The sequence below is a fragment of the Vicugna pacos genome, chromosome 5 (assembly GCF_048564905.1).
Source record: "Vicugna pacos chromosome 5, VicPac4, whole genome shotgun sequence".
NCBI classification, from domain to species: Eukaryota; Metazoa; Chordata; class Mammalia; order Artiodactyla; family Camelidae; genus Vicugna; species Vicugna pacos.
In genome coordinates, this window is record NC_132991.1 from 60,057,778 (window position 1) to 60,078,507 (window position 20,730).

At 35.2% G+C, this 20,730-nt stretch overlaps 1 protein-coding gene across 5 annotated transcripts in view; it reads right to left on the bottom strand.

The window, feature by feature from the left end:
* The window catches only part of SPAG16 (sperm associated antigen 16), a 774,084-nt gene that overhangs the window by 252,961 nt on the left and 500,393 nt on the right, over nt 1–20,730 (bottom strand). The window lies entirely within an intron of this gene.

The window sequence follows — 20,730 nt, forward strand, 5'->3', positions numbered from 1 at the left end:
GGTGTAGGTGTGACATGACATAATATGTTTAACAGGACACCTTGTTTAACATACCTTCTAGCAGTTTTCTTCAATAGGATTTGAGACTTTGAGACAATGGAACATTAAGCATTAGACAGACAGGTCAGAAATCGCAACAACTTTTCCCATACTATTCACTAGATACTACATTTCATTGTTATATAAGATTATCTCCGTTTCTTTACTTTGTTATAATTTATCCGTCAGTATTCCAACGGACATTTCTCCCACATAAAAAGAGCAAAATCGGTGCTTGCCATTTTAAGAAAGTGTGACAACTGGAAAATTGGAAAACTCAAGGGTCATGCATTTACCTTTAGAAAATACAGCAAGGATAAAAAGAAGATTCTTGTATATACTACTTTTTGAAAAACTCAATTTGTGACTTTTGTGATCAAGAAGTTGTTTCTCAAAAAAAAAAAAAGTTTGGACATATTTAGGATGAATTAACTTTCAAACCAAAGGAGAGAAAAAAATCTCATTAACTTTTAAAACCTAATCTAGAAGACTTTAATATTAATTAGTTATAATTTCTCTTTTGAGTCAATAAGAAATTTCTAACCTAATGACTGGTTTTTTTTGCCTTAAAAATATGGCAGAAATAAAAGGATTTGATCAACAAAAGGCAATAATTAGGTTCTTTACCCTAGATCCTGATTACAATGACCAAAGGCATACATATAAAAAATCGGTGCTGAAAATTAAGGAAAGGTGCAATTCACTTGGCCACACTATTGCAGTGGTGGTAGAAATTTCAAATGTCATTTATCTACAGCTCTGTCCTTGTTTTCAGGACTCAAGCACTTAAATTAGAAAATTTTATTAGAGATCTGCCTAGATATTTACTTTCTTCCTGAGATACCCTACTATTCTCTTGGGACATGGACTTGTGAGTTATCTATCATGAAATTCTTTCACTTGTTTGCACATGCCCCATGTGCAGCAGAAATTACTCAATATTGTCTGCTGTGTGGATGCACTCCTTTCTTAGTTTCCGGTACTTTTAGTTTTTTCGCTGTCTTTATTGCTTTGGTTATCTCTGCAGTTTCTGGGTAGGGTAGATGAAAGGGAAGCACTGAATGTCTTAGTTAAGCCAGCTATATTCTTAGAACTTCTTCTGCTGTATTTTCCAATTTATTTTATGAATCAAGAAGAAAAAACTTGTAAAACTTTGGGCAATGACCAATCAAAAAGAAAATGATAGAATATTCTTGGTTACACTAGATATGAAGAAATCCAAACAATATTAGTAATGTGTTAATATAATAAAACCATAACCAAGTAGGATTTATTCTAGGAAAGTAAGTATGGTTAAATGTTAGAAACCCTTTTAATATATCACTACGTTATCATATCAAGAGCGGTAAACTATATTATCAGTTCAATTGATGCTAAAAAGACAACTGAAAAAACTGAATACTTATTACTTAATAAATGTTTTAGTTTCTGATAATAGTAGAACATTTCCTGATACTGGAGTAAAAAATAAATGACTGATACAGACTAAGAAGCCTAGCTATAGACTCATATTTAGTGTATTTAGTTATTTCCTAGGTTATAAATAAGCTATTTCAAAGCAGCAGAGAAAGAATTGCACTTGATAAATGGTCTTTGGACAATTTGTTAAGTATTTGGAAAATAATAAGATCTACCCCACAAGACATACCAAATGTAAAAATCAAACCAGAATTACAGAAAAAAAATTAAAAGTTAAGATTTATCTGCTATCAGAATAGGGACAGCTTTTCTAAACATAAAAATACAGAAGAAAACATTAAGGAAAATACTGATATATTTGATCAGACAAAAGAGTAAACACAAGTACGCATTAAGAATATAAAAATTAAATGGCAAATGATAAGCTGGAAAAATATTTGCAGCAAGGAAAGAAGCAATAGTCTTTTAATACATGATTCTTTCAAATCAATCAGAAAAAAACCCAAAAGAAAAATATGCAAAGGGCAAAAAAGCAATTAAAAAGAGAAGAAAAAACAAAATTCCCAAAACATATGCAAAAAGAACTTAACTGCATTCACAATCTAATGTTATGAAGCAGTGTTACCAACCCAGCTTTTTAAGCAGAGATGCCCAGTGAGAACATCCTGGCTTTGCTCTGGTTGATATAAAGGATCTACATCACCCTGGGCATTTGCCTGCTGTCTGTCTGATGGTGAACACTGGCGAAGGACCTACATCCTCAGAATTTTAATAAAACAAGATTTCTTAGAAAGCCCAAATTCGTCAGTATTTATGAATGGATGTAGAAGTTTATAAAATGCTTAGGGCTCAAAAAAAAAAAAAGAAGCTAGAAGGGAAGATGCCTGAACAAATCATAGCCCATTTATCATGTCCCCTCGATAGTGCCTTCTCCATGCCTGTCCCTTGGTCTATTGATTTCAGGTCAGGGCTGCATTGAGGGTGAAGGGGTGGAATCAGAAGAGGACTAGCGAATTTCTGTTTAAAGCAACTCTGAGTAAAACCACTCTTCAGACTCACCCTCAGACCAGGCTTTTGACTGACTCAGAGACTATCGGGGCTGTCACACAGCCAGCAGAATCTCCCGAGATGCCGCCTGCCAATTATTCCCTGCTTAGTCAAACTATGGGGGAGGGGCGTCACGGAAGCAAGGCCAGAGATAGCTTTGGGTGAAATCTTAGGACTGGAAAGGAGTCATCTAACCTTAAGAAGAGCCTCTACAAGGCTCATAACACTGACTACCAGGAATGAAATAGTGTCCCAAGGGAAAAATGCAACCCCTTCCACGGTCTGAAAAAAATAAAACAGCTAAATAACATAGTTGCCAAAATGATTAAAATCATTCTGAAGCATTATCAAAATACATACAAAATGCTTTTAATATCTTCAAGGATTTTAAACTTTATCTTATGCGTGAAACAATCATGTACACGGGAAGTTTGTGGAAGAGTAACAATGTGTGTACCTTCAAGAGCGAAACTATATGGAGTGTGATTTAATCATGTGGAATATATAAGAGAAGCAATACTACTCGGGTGTTTAGAAACACAGGCTTTATAATTTCTCTTCTCCTAAGTGGCACATCTTTAGAGTATACGTAGTGTGACTAATTCCAGAGGTCATTTTGACCTTTACTTCCTAGTGCATAAAGTATTATTCTTCTGTGAAGAAGCTCATAGTTTAATGGATAAGGTGTCAGGGAATGAAAAAATGAGACTAAGCAAGAATACCCTGGTTCTTGGGCGCTCTGTTATAAATAATGCTCTCATTAAAATTCTGCCTCGGAAGAAAGGCAAGTCCATTAGTCTGGGAGCTAATTTTTACTGGCTCCTTAGATGTATGCATATTAAAAATTCAGCTTTTATAATTGCCAGTCATCAACTACCTAGTCAATGCTGTTCTTGGAGTTTTTAATTATTTACTTCATTTGCATAGACACTCCAATTTATGATCAACCATTTAGTTTTCAAGGGACAGTTTTGTAATTTTTCTTTTACATTTTTATTTATCCCTTTTGTATTCCTAGGAAAAGCTCTGAGTCAGACCTTGCACCACAGCAAGTCTTATTAGGAAATAAAAAGTATGTCCACCTCAATGAGTACTGTGTGGAAACCATGGTTACTGATAGAATTTGGGCAAATTAGGGTTTTATTAGAACAAATAAAGACTCTATGCCCAGTTAAAATATGCTCTTTCCAAGTTCAGCATAATGGTTTGTGTGAAAATATCTAATAGCACAGTGTACACCAATAGTGCTTATTTTCTGTAATTTCCTTTTGGGAGTGGATCTTTTCATGAAAATAGTAACAAAAATGGCATATTGAGCAACTAAAATACAGTCCCATGCTATATGTCATCCCAGTATTTTCATGCTCTCTTGTTAGGAATCTGTGTCATTGCTTCCATTTTTAATAATACGATTGGAAGCCTCCAGAAATTAAATGACAGTCTTTAATGTCATAAAACTCAATGATTATTGTGGGAGTAAGTTGTGTTTTGTCTTTGTACCATGGGACATTTTCTGTTACATTGTACGACTCCTATACAGATTGGATTTTCCCTCATAACTTTCCAAAAAAAAAAAAGTGAGGGTTAAGCTCTAATTTGAATTCTACTTACAAAGGTACGTGTTATTTGTATAGTTCTGTATCCTCTTTTCCAAGTAAATACTTTCTTTCTAATCAGCATGAAGACTGTTTCATACTATCTCTGTCCCACTTTAAACTAATGTGAAAGTTAAATTTGGTAATAATGACATGAGAATGAGGGGCAAAAGTAGAGGCCAAACAAACAAAACCACCATGAGACATTTAGAGCTTCTGATAGTGTAAAAAGTTATTTCAATAAAGTTTTGACAAGGTCCATCTTGAAGATTCTGATATATTCAAATCCAGACAGATATTTTACTTATATTTTAATTATGATGATACAGTATTCATGACTGTCAAAAGTTTAGTTGTTTTTTTCAGAAAGAAATATACATACATACCTATGTGCATAAAATTCTTTTTTCTTATCTTTGCCCAAGATTTGAGTGCATTTTCTAAATTTACTCGACATCAGTATCTCACCTGAATCACCCCTAATTTATGGAACATGCACCCTCTGTTCTTCACGTGGCCAGGTGTCACAGACATTCTGGCTGTGTACCAGCACAAGCACTGATCCTCCCCCAGATCGAATCAAATCTGCCTTGTAACATTCGATGTTCAAAGTAAGATCCACTATTAAAACTTCCATTTCTTTTGTGTGCCACCTGGTGTTTGAAACAATATACATATTTTCTAAAAGAGTGGACTATTGAAAAGACTTCATTTTTCTCCCATAAGAAACAACCCAATTATTGAACGAAACCATTGCTTTGTCTGTCTTCTGTGTTCTGCTACTGGCTCTGGCAGCAGTAAAAGTGATTGATTTGTAATCACTGGTCTTACTGCTCTCACTCCCTCTGCACTATCTAGAGGCTCTCTCCACATAGAGCGCTGAAAAGTTAATGTGAATAGAGCCAAACAGCATCACTTGGAAAGTGGGATATTGATTACTGAGCCTTCCTGTGCTGGAAGACTTCGGTGCCATTGTGTCCAAAGCTCCTGGTGTGAAATCTGCTGAAAACCCCCGGAGAGCGTGGTAGGTGAAGGACAACAGTATAACAAAGGATGACAGTTCTGGAAATTACAAAATCACTCCTCCCCAGTGCAGGCAAACTTAGCACCTGAAAATAATCTTTCCCTGAAAACTTGAAATCAAAGAATAATTTTGATTTATTTTCCTTTCTGCTTTTCTAGTTCTCATTTCCAATAAGACATCCATCTAAATTCATCCTGTTATCAATATAAGTTTATCATGTTCCAGTTCTATAATATAGGGATTATGTTTTCTCCTTTGTGCTATCCTTATTCTGTATATCTTAAAAACAGCTTATTGCAGATTTTTGAATTTTTTGAATATTTCAGTAAATAACATATTTATTGTATTGAATTTTCTTTTTGTAAATATTGCTCTATCCTAGGCATTTGTAGTACAAAAACTTAGCCTATTGTACTTGTCTACAGAGTTCAAGCTCAATAAGGAAATACATGATAATAACTATAATAAAGAGGGAGAGTGGATCTGGAGTAAATAGAGATATCAATAAAGTTTGATGGAAATAATTATAAGTTGGGAGTGAAATGGGGGAGACTAGGAAAAGAATCATGAGAGAGACGGTATTTTTTCTGAGCCTTGACGCTTAAGGAGGATTTTGATGACAAAGGAAGGACTACAACATTTCAGAAACAAGATTTAGTATGAGATGGTACTGGGCCATTTGGGGCAGTCATACGGAGCTCTTTATGACTGTAATTCAGGTGCATTAGAGGGTTGTGGGAAGGTGAGCCAGGAGAGGCAGCTGGGGCTAGATTCTGGGATTCTTTAATTTTATGTGGATGCTTTAGACTTCAGTTTTGTCGGTGACAGAGCACTAATAAGATTTAAGAACAGACCCGTGTTCGTGGCCAGGGGAAGGGAGGCTAAGTAGGCTTCTAACACAAGGAGAATATTTTGAAGATGATGTCATTGGTTCTGGCAAAAGATGATGATCTACACTAGTGAAATGGCAGGAAGAATGAAAAGATGGGATGAACTGGCGAAACGGTACATACATAGAATCCAGCATGACGTGCTATTTTGAAGGTGGTTGACAAGGTTTAGAGAAAAGAGCGGGTCAAAGAGAAAGTGAAGCCTTTTCAGTTTGCTTGACTAGGCCCAAGTGATATTTCAAAGGCCAAAACAAAATCATTTCAATGGAGAATAATGAACAACCTATAATATCCAGCTTTCAGATAGTGTTTCATATTTTAACTAGGCTCTTAAATATTTAAAAATGCATAAAATCAAAGAGAAAATAAATATTTTTCTAACAGTAATACAAACTTAGGTGCTCTCCTGTTTTTGTTTTTTTTTTTAATCAATAGAGGTATATTATTATCTACTTGAAGTATTCAGAAATACATCTCTGTGTAGCGACATCTCAATGGACATATCATGGAATATCCTGGCACTTTTCAACTTCCTCTATTGTTTCTACCTGATTCTAGTCACATGAATTTTAATACTTTTTATTTGTCTATTCCATTTTCAAATTCTACCAGCTCTCCATTCCATTTGCTTTTGCTCCTTCCTCTTTACATGGTGTAAATATGGAGAACGTTGCAACAGACACAAATTTCCTCATTCATTAATTCACAATTATTTATTGTATGCCTACCCTGTTTCAGTTGTTGTCCTAAATGTTGTGATATAGTTTTACACATGTCAGTTTCATATTACTGACTTAAAACAGATTTTAAGTCAAAATTCTTTTGTAACTTAAAGACTATTTTTGAAGATAATTGAAAGTCATTGGTTTCACTGTAGTAAACGTATCAGTGGCATAGCACTTGGGAACATGGTTTTGGAATAAAACCAAATATAGTATTTAAGTGCTGATTCTAATCCCACCAGCTGAGTAGACATGGGGAAGTTACCTCAACTCTTTAAACCTCAACTTCCTCATCTGTAAGAACAGGGATGATAGTGATACCACCAGCTTATAGGCTTGCTGTAAGAATCACATGGGATAAAACATTCAAAGTTTTCAGCACAGTGGCAACTCTAGGTACTACTAGAATATTACTAAATTTCCATTTTTCAAAAGAAAAATTGAATTAAACTGTACTTTTTCTAAAGCAGTAAAATAAAAAACTATTAAATAATCCTTCTTTTCTTTGAGGCATATTTTCTTTTTAATTCAAGCCACAGTTATTACTTGTATAAAACGCAAATCAGCTGTATTACTGCAGACAGTATTTAAACATCTTCAGTAAATTTACAAAATCCTATTTAATAGCAGTTACAGCCTAGAAAATTGCCATGGGGCCCATTAAAACTAATTCAAATCACTATATCAAACAGACAGTTGAAACCTGTTCAATTGTTTATATTTGATTTCTGTAATTCGGTTAGTAGGTCAACTTACAATTTAATTACAAAAACTGTGAACCGAGGAACAGTTTATCAAATAACTTCTAGGGATTAAAGTGATGAAATCCACATGGCCCTATATACACAATCAAAAAGATGGCATAACAATACATGTATAAGCAAGAGAAGAGGTCTCAGAATATTTCTGGAGAAACACCTGTAGCATCATTCGATGATGACCTCTGAGAAATGGATTTTAGCACCCTAAATGAGTTAATTTTCAGAGCAAGACAATAGGTGCTCATAATATTTTATAGCTACCAGTCTTTAAAGTTATACTAATGTTATAAGATATGCTATCTTAAAACAGTTACACATATCTACAGATGTGTATTTTAAAACAATAAAAGGATATATATTTTACAGTTCTTCAACATGTTTTTTCCCTTACCAAAATATCTTGAATATTTCTCAATGTCAATATCCATGACTCTACATTGTTAAATGAATGCAGAGTAACGCACTGCAATTATTTTTTTATTCATTCGTCAAGTAATTATTGAACAACCTACTGGACATTTATTTGAGAAGCTAAGGATAAGGATACATGAATGAACAAAACAATCCAAAACTCCTTCCTTCATGGGAGAGATTCTTGCTGGGGCAGAGACAGAAAATAAACACAATAAATAAGTAATTTACATATTATTAAAAGGTAATAATATCTTAAAACTAGAGCAGGTGAGAGGAAAAAGAAATGCAAGGGTGAGGTGTTGTAAATAGAGTGGTCTGGCATGACCTCTGTGAAATGGTGAAATTTGAAAAAAAGACTAGAAGGAAGTGAGAGAACAAGCCGTATATATATCTACTAGAAATTATTTCAGAAAAAGGAAAAGACTGATGCAAAAGCCATGTAGTTGGCATGTTCTAGGAATATCAAGGAAACCAGCATGACTGGAGAGGACTGAGCTAGAACTGTACTGTCCAATATGGTACCCGCTAATCGTGTGTTGCTATTGTGCTAATACAATATTAGATGTGCTGTAAAATACTGAAAAATATCTTATTAAAATATTTAAGTTGATTATGTGTTAAAATGGTAATATATGTGATATACTGGGTTAAATACAATAACCTTCAATTAATTTCACCACCTTTTGACTTTTTTTCATGTGCTACTAAAAACCTTAAAATTGCATATGTTAGTCATATTACATTGCTTTGGGGCAGTGCTGAGCTTAATAAAAACTGTAGGAGAAGTAGTCAGAATGAAAAAGAAGGGGCAGATTATGTAGGCCATTCAACAGATAGTGGCTTCTGTTTTATAAAATGAAGAGCCCATGGGGAGACTGGACATAGGAGTGACATTAGACTTACATTTTGCAAAAGTCATTCTGCTACCAAGTGAAGAACAGGGACTGAAACAAGAACAGTTAGAAGGGTGCAATAGGAGAGGTGGTGCCAACAATATCTGAATGAACTGGATGTGGAATAAGAGAGAAAGAGAGGAGTAAAAATACTGTGGTGCTGAGGGTAAAATGGTGGACAAGACATTCTTTGCACTTGAAATGCCAAAACTCCAGTAAAGAGTCCAACTATTGATTTGTTAGGTAGAAAATGATAATAAATACATCTTTAAACCAAATCAAGTACCAGGATTGCCATATTATACTATATCAAAGATCCAGATTTTAACAAAAAATTACAAGGTATACAAAGAAAAAGGAAATTATGGCCCATACACAAGAAAAATAGCAGGCAGTAGAAACTGTCCCTGAGGAAACACAGACGTTCAATGTAGGCAGTATATTCTTTAGATGTAGCAACAAAGAGTTAGGAGACATAGCATACCTCCAGCCCCAGCGGAGGAACACTCAGAGAGAAAAACCAGCCACCAATTGAAATGGCCACAGGGGACTCAGTATCTTCGGGGTATATCTGGGTTTGTTAAAATAAGAAGCAAAAAGCTTCCTCCAAGGGATAAAGACATAATAGAATTTGCCAATTATGAACAGTGAGTTCCAGAAGTAACAGGAGATGGATTTTTAAAACTTGAGAAAGGTGAGAGAACTACCTGGATACACCATCCTTAATTTTGCATTCTCTCACTAACAAACGATTGGAGTGTTTTCAGTTTTTTACATTTAACAAGGATAATATGGTCAAGGCCCTTGGCAAATGGAACTCTTTGGTCAAAAATGTGCCTACATAAGTTTTAATAGGTATTGTTAAATATTGTACCAATTTATGCTGCAAACATGATGAACATAAAAGCAGTTTTCTAGCTTTCTTGGAATAGGCACTGAGTATAACTAGATTTCTAAATCTTTACTCATAAGATAAGCAAAAACAGTCTCTCTTTGATCTTTTATCATTTTTGGTTGCTGCTATTGATCATGTTTTTATGTTTATTATTCTATAAATTGTTAATGTTTTTTGCCTTTTACCTAAGAGATTCATTAAGTGGAACTGACACAAAATAGACATATTTAAAGAAAAAATTGGAAGTTTTGACAGTGAATACACCTGTGAAACCATCACCACATTCAAGATAATGTATGTAACCATAACCCACAAAAGTTTCCACATTTCTCTTTGTAACCCCTCCATCTTCCCCTTTCTCACTCCCACCTTCCCCAAGAAACCACTGATCTGTTTTCTGTCACCATAAATTAGTTTAAATTTCCTAGTTTTATAAAAATGGAAGGTATTTTTTTTGTGTCTTGCTTCTTATTTAGAAAAATTATTTTGAGATTCATCATGCTGTGTATTGATAATTCACTCTTTTTAAAATTTAAACATTTATTGCTATAGTATTCTATTATATGGATATATCACAATTTATCCCTGCCCCTCAAAGAAGGCTTCCTATTAGAATTTTGAAAAGTTGCTCTGATTTTCTAAAGATATTTTGCAAGATATGACCTCTTTACAATGTTCAATATTCCATTGGAAAGGAAAAATAAAAAGTTTCCATTTACACAGACTTTTCTGTTCCCCCCTAAAATGTTACAGTTTTATTATTATAAGTATTACACATTGCCTACTGATTTCATTCTAAGAGTTTTATGGTTTGATTGTTATTGTAAATGGTCCCTTATCTTTTGTTATTTTTTGTTTGTTTTGTTTGATTTTTGGACATTTAGTAAGCTATCATCTTATTGAATTCACTTACTATTTTCAAACAGCATTTCAGTTTATTCTCTTGGTTTTTAGAGGTATACGGTCACATTTTCCAAAATTAATATTTTTGCCTCTTTCTTTTTAAAATAATGAACATGAACTTAAGCTCTCATCCCTGGCCCCTTGTTTCTTCTAACCCTCTGGAGTGGTTGAGAATCTAGGGTATGCAAGCTGTGAATCCTGGATGATGCATCTAATATCCTGAAGATCAGGTGGGAAAAAAAAAAACTCCATAAGGAGAATCGATTAAAAGAAGCTTGCAAATTCCCCAGATGAGGGGACACATTGGCTCTATGTTCTTTTGAGGCTCTGCCTTATCCACATCTCTCTCTTACACTTGGAGGAAACCCATTCACCCTGCACACACCTGCATTAGTTGGCTATGTAGCCCCAAGTTCCTGTGACTAAGAGACAGCTTTTATTTATTCCCAGTTAAAATAAGGACTAGGGAAGCTGTACTTCCATGCTTTAGGAAAGAACAACCCATCTGACAGATAATGTAACCTGAATCCAACAGCAAAAATGGTTGTACCTTCAATTTTATTTCACCACTTCCCACTGAACGTTTGTGATGGCTCAAACTCATAACATCCCTGTATATCATGGCCAAGGGTATATACAATAAAAAGTGGGCAAAGAAAAAATACTTAAACAGTATTAGTAATGCAAGAAATGGAAAGTGAGCCAAAATTCTATAAATAATAATTTCTAATAAAGTAAAACTGGTAAATGAGTCAAAAGAAAACATTAACATAAAATGAATGAAAACCATCAAAGGGATACAGTTAGAAATCTTTCTACCAGTAAATCCTGATTCATAACTTACAAAATATAATAGTTGATCTGAAAAGATAAAAGGCCAGATCTCCTTCAAAACTATATTTGCAATGACAAAATTAAATGGAAGAAATACCAGAACAGAGAGAATACAAGAATATGAGGATCATAAGAGAAAGATAAAAGAACAGGGGACAGATCCTAGAGATATACAAAGAGGAAGGGGAAAAGTGGCAAATGTAGATTAAAAAATAATTAAATAATAGAATAATCCATACACTAAAATAAAACCTTGATCCTTCAGAAGCCTCTGATTGGGATAAACCAAAAAAAAAATTTTTTTTTGGTTACATGCCAAAAAGAAATCCATATAAAAAGCAAAGTATTTTTTAAAATACGAAAATTATATTGACAGATTTTACATATGTTACTGAAACAAGAAGACAGTAGAACACTGCATAGAGATTACTGAGAGAAAAAGACCGCAATCCTCAAATCCCGTAACCAACTGAGAATCCATTAATCTCTCAATATTCCTTTGGCAGTCTCTGGTGGTTCCTTTAATTTAGGTTATCCATTTAATAGGACCTATCCATCTTTTAGTTTTGGAAGTTCATGGAAATCTCTGGTCTGTAATGTCCCCATTTACTCTTCTCAGTACTTCCATGAATATTTTCATGTATTTATTTATTTTTCTTCCTTTGCTTCAGTGGGATTTGGTGACAGAAGGGAGATTAATGCTTGCACCACTGTGTGCATGTGTGTGTGTATGCACACACGTGCACATTCCACTGTATCTTGTACAAAAATATTCAAGATATTCTGGTTTACTGGATATGCCTAAAGAATGGTGTGACTGTTTCTATTTTGTATATTGAGATGTTACTGTCATGTTCTTTCAGATATTAGAAGACAAATTATATACATATAGTAAAAGAAGTGTTAAGAGTCAAAGCTTTCTGTCTTGCCACTCTGTGCTCCATTTAATAGATGGAAATTACTAGACATAAGTATAGTAATTATCTGAACACAACCAGGGATCATATCACTGAACTGATTATTTTAAATTACTATTACAGAATCCACTCCAACTAAACAAAACAATAGTGCTTCCCTTCATACTGAATTCTTCCAATTTATTGATGTTTCTCTATTAAACATGTCTTTCATAAAGAATTGCATAATTGCTTTTCTACAACTTCTAATTCGTAAGTTTTTAGAATTTTATACAGGATAAACCAAGAAATGTGCTCTAAAATAAGGATGTTAGGTTAGAAGACATTTATTAAATTGCTTTGTTTGTAAGCAAGAGATTTTTTTAAAATGAAGGCAGTATCTTTCTTTTGCTGGTAACTGCTATTGGCACTTAGCCACCCATATCCTAATTTTGTAATTTTTATGACTCTGTGTTAGGCAGATGTTTATCTAAATCATTTAAATCTCTTTCTCCTACATTTTAGACACATTTAGTATTAAGAGATGCTCCCTGTGTAATAGCATAGATTAAAAGTTAATTAAGAAGAAGTTAAAGAAGGAGAAAAGTAATTACTTTTTCCAAAGGCATTTGTTGCATTTTTTGGCAGGTTAAAATCAAGGAAGTGGAATAAAGCCTTGAAAGTCAAATTTTTAAAAAAATCATTATTGTTTGCATTTTTATATACTGAGAAGTGCCAAGTTAATCAAGAAAAGTAATCCGTTTAGTAATGCAGGATGGGCTAATGGATAAAGCAACCCTGCTCATTCAGTAGGATTATTACATAGAATGGATGTTTTTAAAGTTCTGAATGTAAATTATAAATCAAAAATGGAAATCACAACATATAATTGGAAATTCTTACAGGGTTTCAAATATATTAGGGTACAGAAAAGAAATTTGGAGAGCTTTTCCCAGGCACTTCTAAAATACATAAACTCTAGTTGAAAAATAAATGTAATGAAGTGATTTTACGTATCTAATTTTATGCTACTGTGATTTAACGGGGAAAAATCCTGTTAAATGGCTGGAGAATGGAGGTTTCATGTATATGCTCTGTCACTCTTCCTGCTGTGAATATCTCTTTAACCTTTATAAAGCCCTAGAGCTATTTCATACAGTGGTATTGTTAGGGCAAAGAAATCAGTGTACACATACAATGGATCTCAAAAAATCTCTAGATTAAAACAAATTATTTTCAGCCTTTCCCCAGCAGAACATTGCTAATTGCTACATATTTATATTAATTTCTCCATGATAAAAAACACTGTAGTTAGAACTGTAAGATTACTGACATTATACATCATTTTAATCACCTTAAATTTGCAATAAACAAAAAAAAATCTCTTTGGACTGAAATGATATGTATCAATATAAGCAGAGGAACACGCATCCTGACTTAGAGACGTGGAGTCTGTGAGGAGTCCAAGGCGACTGCTCATCAAAGCAGGGCATGCTCAGCAAAAAAGTATAGAAATGGAAAACCAGATGGTCTCTTTCCCATGTGTTTAGTTAATAATTAAATAATTAATGAATAATAGACTCTATCAGACCTCAAAAATATATTAAGCTTTTCAAAGGAAACATGTAATTCTTACATTTTCTCTTTTGTGCTCTTTAATGCTCTATGAAACACTTTAGAAAGTTTCTGATAGGCACAATTATATAAATAAATCCTTGACTAAGAATTCCCTATGGATTTTCTAATTATTAGTTTGTATTCAGCAATAAAGAGATAAAGGTTTTTAAAATAAAACATGAGAAGGGGAGGAGAAGCAGCTATTTCACTGTTTCATTATTAACCTCTGAGTTCTAACTTAGCCCCTTAAACAAAACTAAAACATTTGACTCTATTGCTAGTGACATGGATAAATAGAACTCAAAGTTTGAAAAGGAACGATGTGTGGAATGATGGGAAGACCATAAGCTTTGACATCCACAGACTGAGATTCTCAGCTTGCCTTGCTTGGCTGTGTAAGTCTGGTCAGGTTACTTCTCTGGGCTTCCACTTCATCACTTGTATTGTTGTGATCATTACATAAGCAAACCTGAGACAACCTGGACCTTGACTCTTGAAAATTCATATGCAGTACTGCAATCAGCATTGAGGTCAATGGCTAGTGCCTCAAGTCAGTCTTCTGGGAATGAATTATCTGGAAGTGAGCTGGCTGTGTCTCAGGAATAAGGTTTCTCTCTTGCTTTGTATTTCTCTGCCAAGCTCTGGGTTAAACTAAGGGGAAGTTAAAAGCAGTGTGACTACACAGAGGTCACAGCAATTCTAGAAGGCCGACTCCTGTTTTAGAGGGTCTGGCATGCAGTAAATACTGAACACAGTCACATCCTTTCTCATCTACAATGCATTATTGTTTTTAAGCAGCATTAATCAAAGAACATTTCTGGTCAATTTGTAATTATAATTAAAGAATATCTAGTTTTCATTTCCATTTAGTATAGTCTAGTTAAGAAGATTTCATATGAATTATAAATTCCTCCTGGGATAAAATTAAAACTAAACTTAATTTTAGCTCAGTTGGGACTAATTTGAATCCCTGGTTCAAACGGTATAGTTGCCTTCCACATTTTACACAATATTTCAAACCATGCTTGAATTGTATTCTCCTGAAGTCTTTCTCCTTCAGGTAAAATAATCTAATTTTTCTTTAACTTTTCTTCAGAGTCTCCAGTTTTCCTGTCTTAAATCACTTTTTTTGGGGTCCCATTTGAACTCTGCAACATTTGAGTTGTGGTCTCAAACAGGAAGACGTGAGGGCTCACACAGTGTTGAATGTAGGCAGATTTTGTCATTTTCACAGAAGACACTTTTGGTTTTTGCCTGTTTGTCTTCCAGCAGCGTGCCTCAACCACACTGCTGAGGTATGAAAGGCATTTTATAGAAAATTAGCCAAGTTATTAAGTTTTTCTTTTTTATTTCTTTTTTTAAAATTCATCTTGTAATCATGGTTTTTGTTTTGGTTTTGTTTTTTGTTTTTTTTTTTGGTTTGTTTGTTTTTAAATGGAACTTTCCTGTAAGTAGCAAGCAAAGGGGAACTATAAGAGAAAAAGTCAGCTTTGTATGGCAATTGTGAGACAGGAAGGGGACAGGGCACAGCCATTCAAGGAATGCTATAGCAATTAACATCAAAACGGTGAAAGATTCAAACCCCAGTAGGCCTTGAGGCTCAAGATGGTGGGAGATTTGACTTCTAGTAGATCTCGAGCTTCATTACACCCATTGTAATATATTAACGTGGTGAATAACATGCCCATAGGCCCCATGACAGTCCCAAGGCTAGCCACAAAAGGTCAAAGAATGGGAAATGGCCAACTTCCTGGGAATCCCAGCCCTTTCCCCAGGCTAGTTAGGCTGGTCCTTCCACTTGTTAGCATATGAAACCACCAAGCCCATAAAAACTGGCAACAAGGTGCCTCTAGGCCACAGTCCTCTCTCCCCTTTCAGGGATGGTGCATGCTCTGTCTATGGGGTGTGTACATACATTTTACTCTAATCTGAGCACCCAACCCCCACACCTCATGGCCTTTCTCTTGCCTTTCAATGTATCTCTCTGAGTATTCTACCTTTACTCAACTGTGGCTCGCTCTTGAATTCTTTTCTGCGCGAAGCCAAGGACCCACACTTGGCAGGGCACATCCCAGGGGCTCAACTGAAGCCTGGGACTTGGCCCTCCTCACGCCCCACATTCGTTTTTCCTGCATCAGTTTGGATATCAGCATACACAGGTGAAGCCAAAGTACAGTTAAAATTGGCAGGGAAGATCTTTTAGCTTACTATTAAAACCACCTCTCTTTTTCATTGAATCATACTCCTGTTATTATAATAAATGGTACAAAAAGGAAAAGCTTCTCCAAAACTAAGTCCAGAAAAAATGGATGAGAACTTGACTCTGGTTCATTTGTAAGCAACACTGCAGTCAGCACTGAAGTCTGTGGTTGATGCAGGCAAGTCAGAATTATCTGGAAACGAATTAATTGTGCCCCAAGGGCAGTAAATCTCCTTCGCTTCCTAATTATCTGCCACACTTTGAGTTAAACCAAAAAAAGTCAACAGCAATGTGACTACAACAAAGGTCTTAAGACTTCTAGAGAGTCCACTTCTGCTTCAAAGGTGACCTGATGGCTAAGCACTGGTCACCAAACTCCTGGTCCAGTCTAGCTCATTTGGACCAGTTAATTCAATTTATTTAATCAAGCACTTAGGAAGCACTATGAGATACTAGGTGAAGAAAAGTGCTAATGTTTATGTTTTAAGAAGCTTTTAAAATGGGCTGCCCTTGCCTACTCCAAGTAAAAATAGTCCCATCATTAAAAATGATTTCACAATAATTAAAAAAAAAGAAAATCACTTTTTATTGACATGAATAGAGCTTATACAGCATATTCATGTGTTTAAATACAACACTTAAGTATGTTCCATTCCATGTCAATATGCCATATTACAAATCATATAGGATAAAAGGGAAATCTATTTTTCACTAAATAAACTGGAAAATGTTCATATTAAGTCTGCCTCTTGGGCAAAATTTATCAAATACATCTAACGACATAGGCTAAAATCCCTCTGAGACGCAGCTGCTTGGAGCCTGATCCCCAAGGAAAGCGATGGTGATGCGCGCTGGCTGCCTCAGAGATGTCGTCTCACAGGCTCTGGAAGGCAGATCCCCCACGGGGACATCAGTATTCTTGCTGACTGTATTAAACCGCATCTATCTCAACTTCCCCATCGTAGGGTCATCTACTCTCCAGGTGCAAGGAAAGTTCTATCTTGAGATTTTACACTATTCTAAGTACCACTGGAAGAGCCCTAATTAGAATGTTACAGCAGATATACTACACCATTTAAAAAAGCAAAATGAAAGTTAGCAACCACAGGGAAGAGTAAATATAAACTTTGAAGTGAATGAGTTGGGGAGAAAATAGCAAAAAAAAAAAAAAAAAAAAAGCCAGTGAGCTTGATACAACTTTATTCTCTAAAAGCTGTTAGAACTCTTTCAGTTGGCCATTTCATCACTCACAGAATGTGCTTCTGCACATAACAAAAGTTATACCTCACGTGGAACATTAGTAAAAGATTTTCTTGGCAATTCTTCTTGGTTTCCCTTTTCCTACCCTTAGGTTGATAAATGTCTTTTCTTTTTGAGATATTATTTCTTTGCTATAAAATATTTTCAGAGAGAAAAAAAAATCCACAATGCGCTGAGTAAGAGACTGGCATGTAAAACACTAGCATTAGCCAAACAGTACTGCACATGGTCCTTGAGAGGGTAACTTCCAGGTGGAGGCCACAGGAGAGGTAATGCTAAAGTGCAGACATATTCTTAGAGCTAAATTAAAACATAATAAAACACTGTGTCATCAATATTAAAGGAAGAGACACTGCCTATGATTGTATGTTTCAAAAAGTACAGTCATTCAGGGAAATAAGCAACCCCAATTTTCCAACATAGCTCATCCTTCTGTGTTCTGAGTACTCAACAATATTTTAGAGTGAAAATGAGTAATAGTGTTCTACCAGTGACTGTCATGATTTGGCTCATACCCTGTAATCTTTTTGCAGGTTAATTTTTTTTTTCTTTTCAAAGCCCATATGATCTTGGTGGGGAAATAATTTCATTTAATAACTTGGGGGAAGAAATGGTCTGGTGACAGACGGGGAAAAGAAGCAGGGGGCAGAATTTAGCAATGCAGACTATCAAACTTCAAGTGCATATCAAGGGTTGAAGCCTTGTGCCATTTTCAGGAAATGACTTTTACATTCACTGCTTTATTCTATGTAAGTAAGTTTGCTTCTTTACAGATTTATTGTGAATATTAGACAGGATTAAAATTAACCAATTCATTCATTAAATATTTATATGGGTTTTTAAAATTATTATTAAACAAAGCCAGATAGTCAGAATTAAAGCAGATAGTAGTAACAATACAAAACCATATTCTCTTTGAGATTTTAAATTCATTCATTCATTCATGTATGCATGCATTTATTCTAAAATATTCATTAGTTTCCTACTCGGAGTTAAGTGCCCATCTGTGAAGATACAAATGTGGGCACAAAACACATTCCTTGCCTTTATGGAGCTTACAGTGTTGGGTGAAAAAGAATTTGCAGCTCGAAGAGTGACTATGACACTGAAATGTCACACTGTCAGGCTTCCCTGAATGAGTGATTTTAGTGTTGAGATATAAAGGATTAGTAGGTGTTAACTCCGCAAAGAAAGGTAGGAAGAGCATTGTAAGTATAGAGAGAACCACCTATGCAAAGGCCCTGCAGAGGATGCACCTGGTGAGTATGGGGACTGTGGGAAGATCATCTGGATTGGGGCAGAGATGGAGGAGGAGGAGGATGTAAGATGAGGTTGGGGACGTAGGCAGAAGCCAGGTCATTTGAGGTCTTTCAGGTCATATTGAGAGATTTTTTACTTTTCCTGAGAACACTGTGAAGCTGTTCACAGTGTTAAACTGTCTTAAACTGGAGAGGGGTGGGATTAGAAGGAAGTATAAATACACAAAATCAGAATGCACTTGGGAAAAGTATATCATGTAGACTATATATGGATAGACTAAATAAGACATTATTACAGAAATAACTAAGGAGGTGGCCCTGCTCTCTGGAACTCAGGAGGAGACAGCCCTGCCTTCAGGGTCATTCTTCCTATTTCTAGGAGGATAACACATGTTCACATATTCAACACACAGATCTAGAATTCTGATTTGTTGTAATGAGAAGGAGGCAAGATGCATGTGTTTAATGAAAAAATATTAATAAAGGAAAACCTAATTTAACATGAAGTTAGGAAATGCTGAAAAGAGAGATCTCACATACCACCTATGGTACCACCCACTGCAGCCTGCATAATCAGCAGGAAGAAGGAAGATAAGAATTATTTCAACAAGGTCTGTTTGTATAGAATTATTTGTACAAATTACCTCAGTGTCAACTTCTTATCCATGATGAAAGGAATGTTATTTTGCTTTGGGTACAAGGGAGGACACGTTTCACATGGGCATTTCACCTCCTTCTTTTAAGAAAAAGAAGGAAGAACCCTCCCTGCCCCAGCAACAATGGACTAACCACCACTTGCAGCCAATAAGAAATCACCACAACCTTGGACTCTTGTTCTTCTCCAGTGAACTCTGATTCAAAACAACCCTTCCCAGTTTCCTCCTAAAGCTTGACTTTCCCTTTGTCTCTTCAGATTTGCCTGTGTTTCACTATAGCTTGCTTGTCTGAAATTGCAATGTTCTATTCCCGAATAAACCCATTTTGCTGGTAAAATAACTTGTTATTTGATTTCTGAGGTTGACATTACATAATATGCATAAACATATATATAAAAACATATATATAACATATATACATATATATAAAACTCTTACATGTGTTCCTCTATAGAGTATGTACACTGTTTTCTAATTTTCTATGGAACTTAAGAAGAGTCCAAAATCTTTTCTGATTTCCTGGATAATGTCAGTTACTTAAGCGATGTGGATTACATCAAGTGCTTGGACAAGAATGTGATGAGTTGAAGCTCCACTGCTGTGTGGTACCTGAGTTCCTCAGATCAGCCCACTTAGATATTGGTGCTGATGCAGGAAGGACCAAGACTGTTTCTCAAGGGTGCTCAGAGAATCATCTTCATCAGAACATCTTGGGATACTTCACATTCCTTGGGTCTTCAAGATAAACTCAATTAGAATTTTTTTGAGCTGAGTCCAGGACTCTGTGTTCAAATACAACCTCATCAGATGATTCTTAAGCACAGTGAAACTAAAAAACAAGGACTAGAATTTCCTTTACCTCTAGGTCTTGCTGACTGAGACCACCATCCTGTCGCTAAGGAAGACAAAAGACAAACCTTTCTGGTTTTAGTTCTCACCTCTTCCTACCATCTGGGGCTCACTGCTGGGTGTTTCTAACAGACCGTTTAGTAGGGCTAAGCCAGTCATGTTGACTGTCTCCAAAGGCATAGAAATAAAGCCACCTTTAAAATAAAGGCTTTTACTGAAAGGGAAAAAAATATAGTAATTTAATTGGTCAAGTTTGGATAACATGGAATGTGAAAATAAGAGGTATTTTCACTTTGCTGATGCCCTTCAAAAATAAAGAATTCTATCTGAAATATAATTGACTCCCCCACTCTGTACAGTCAAAAATGCAGGTATAACTTTTGACTCCCCCGAAACTTAGCTACTAATAGCCTGTTGACCAGAAGCGTTACTGATGACATGAACAGTTGATTAATGCACATTTTGTATGTTATGTGTATATGTACAAATATTTCATGCATTTATGACATACTTAACTTTTTCTTAATGTTTTTGATATTTTTAGGCTATGTGGTTCA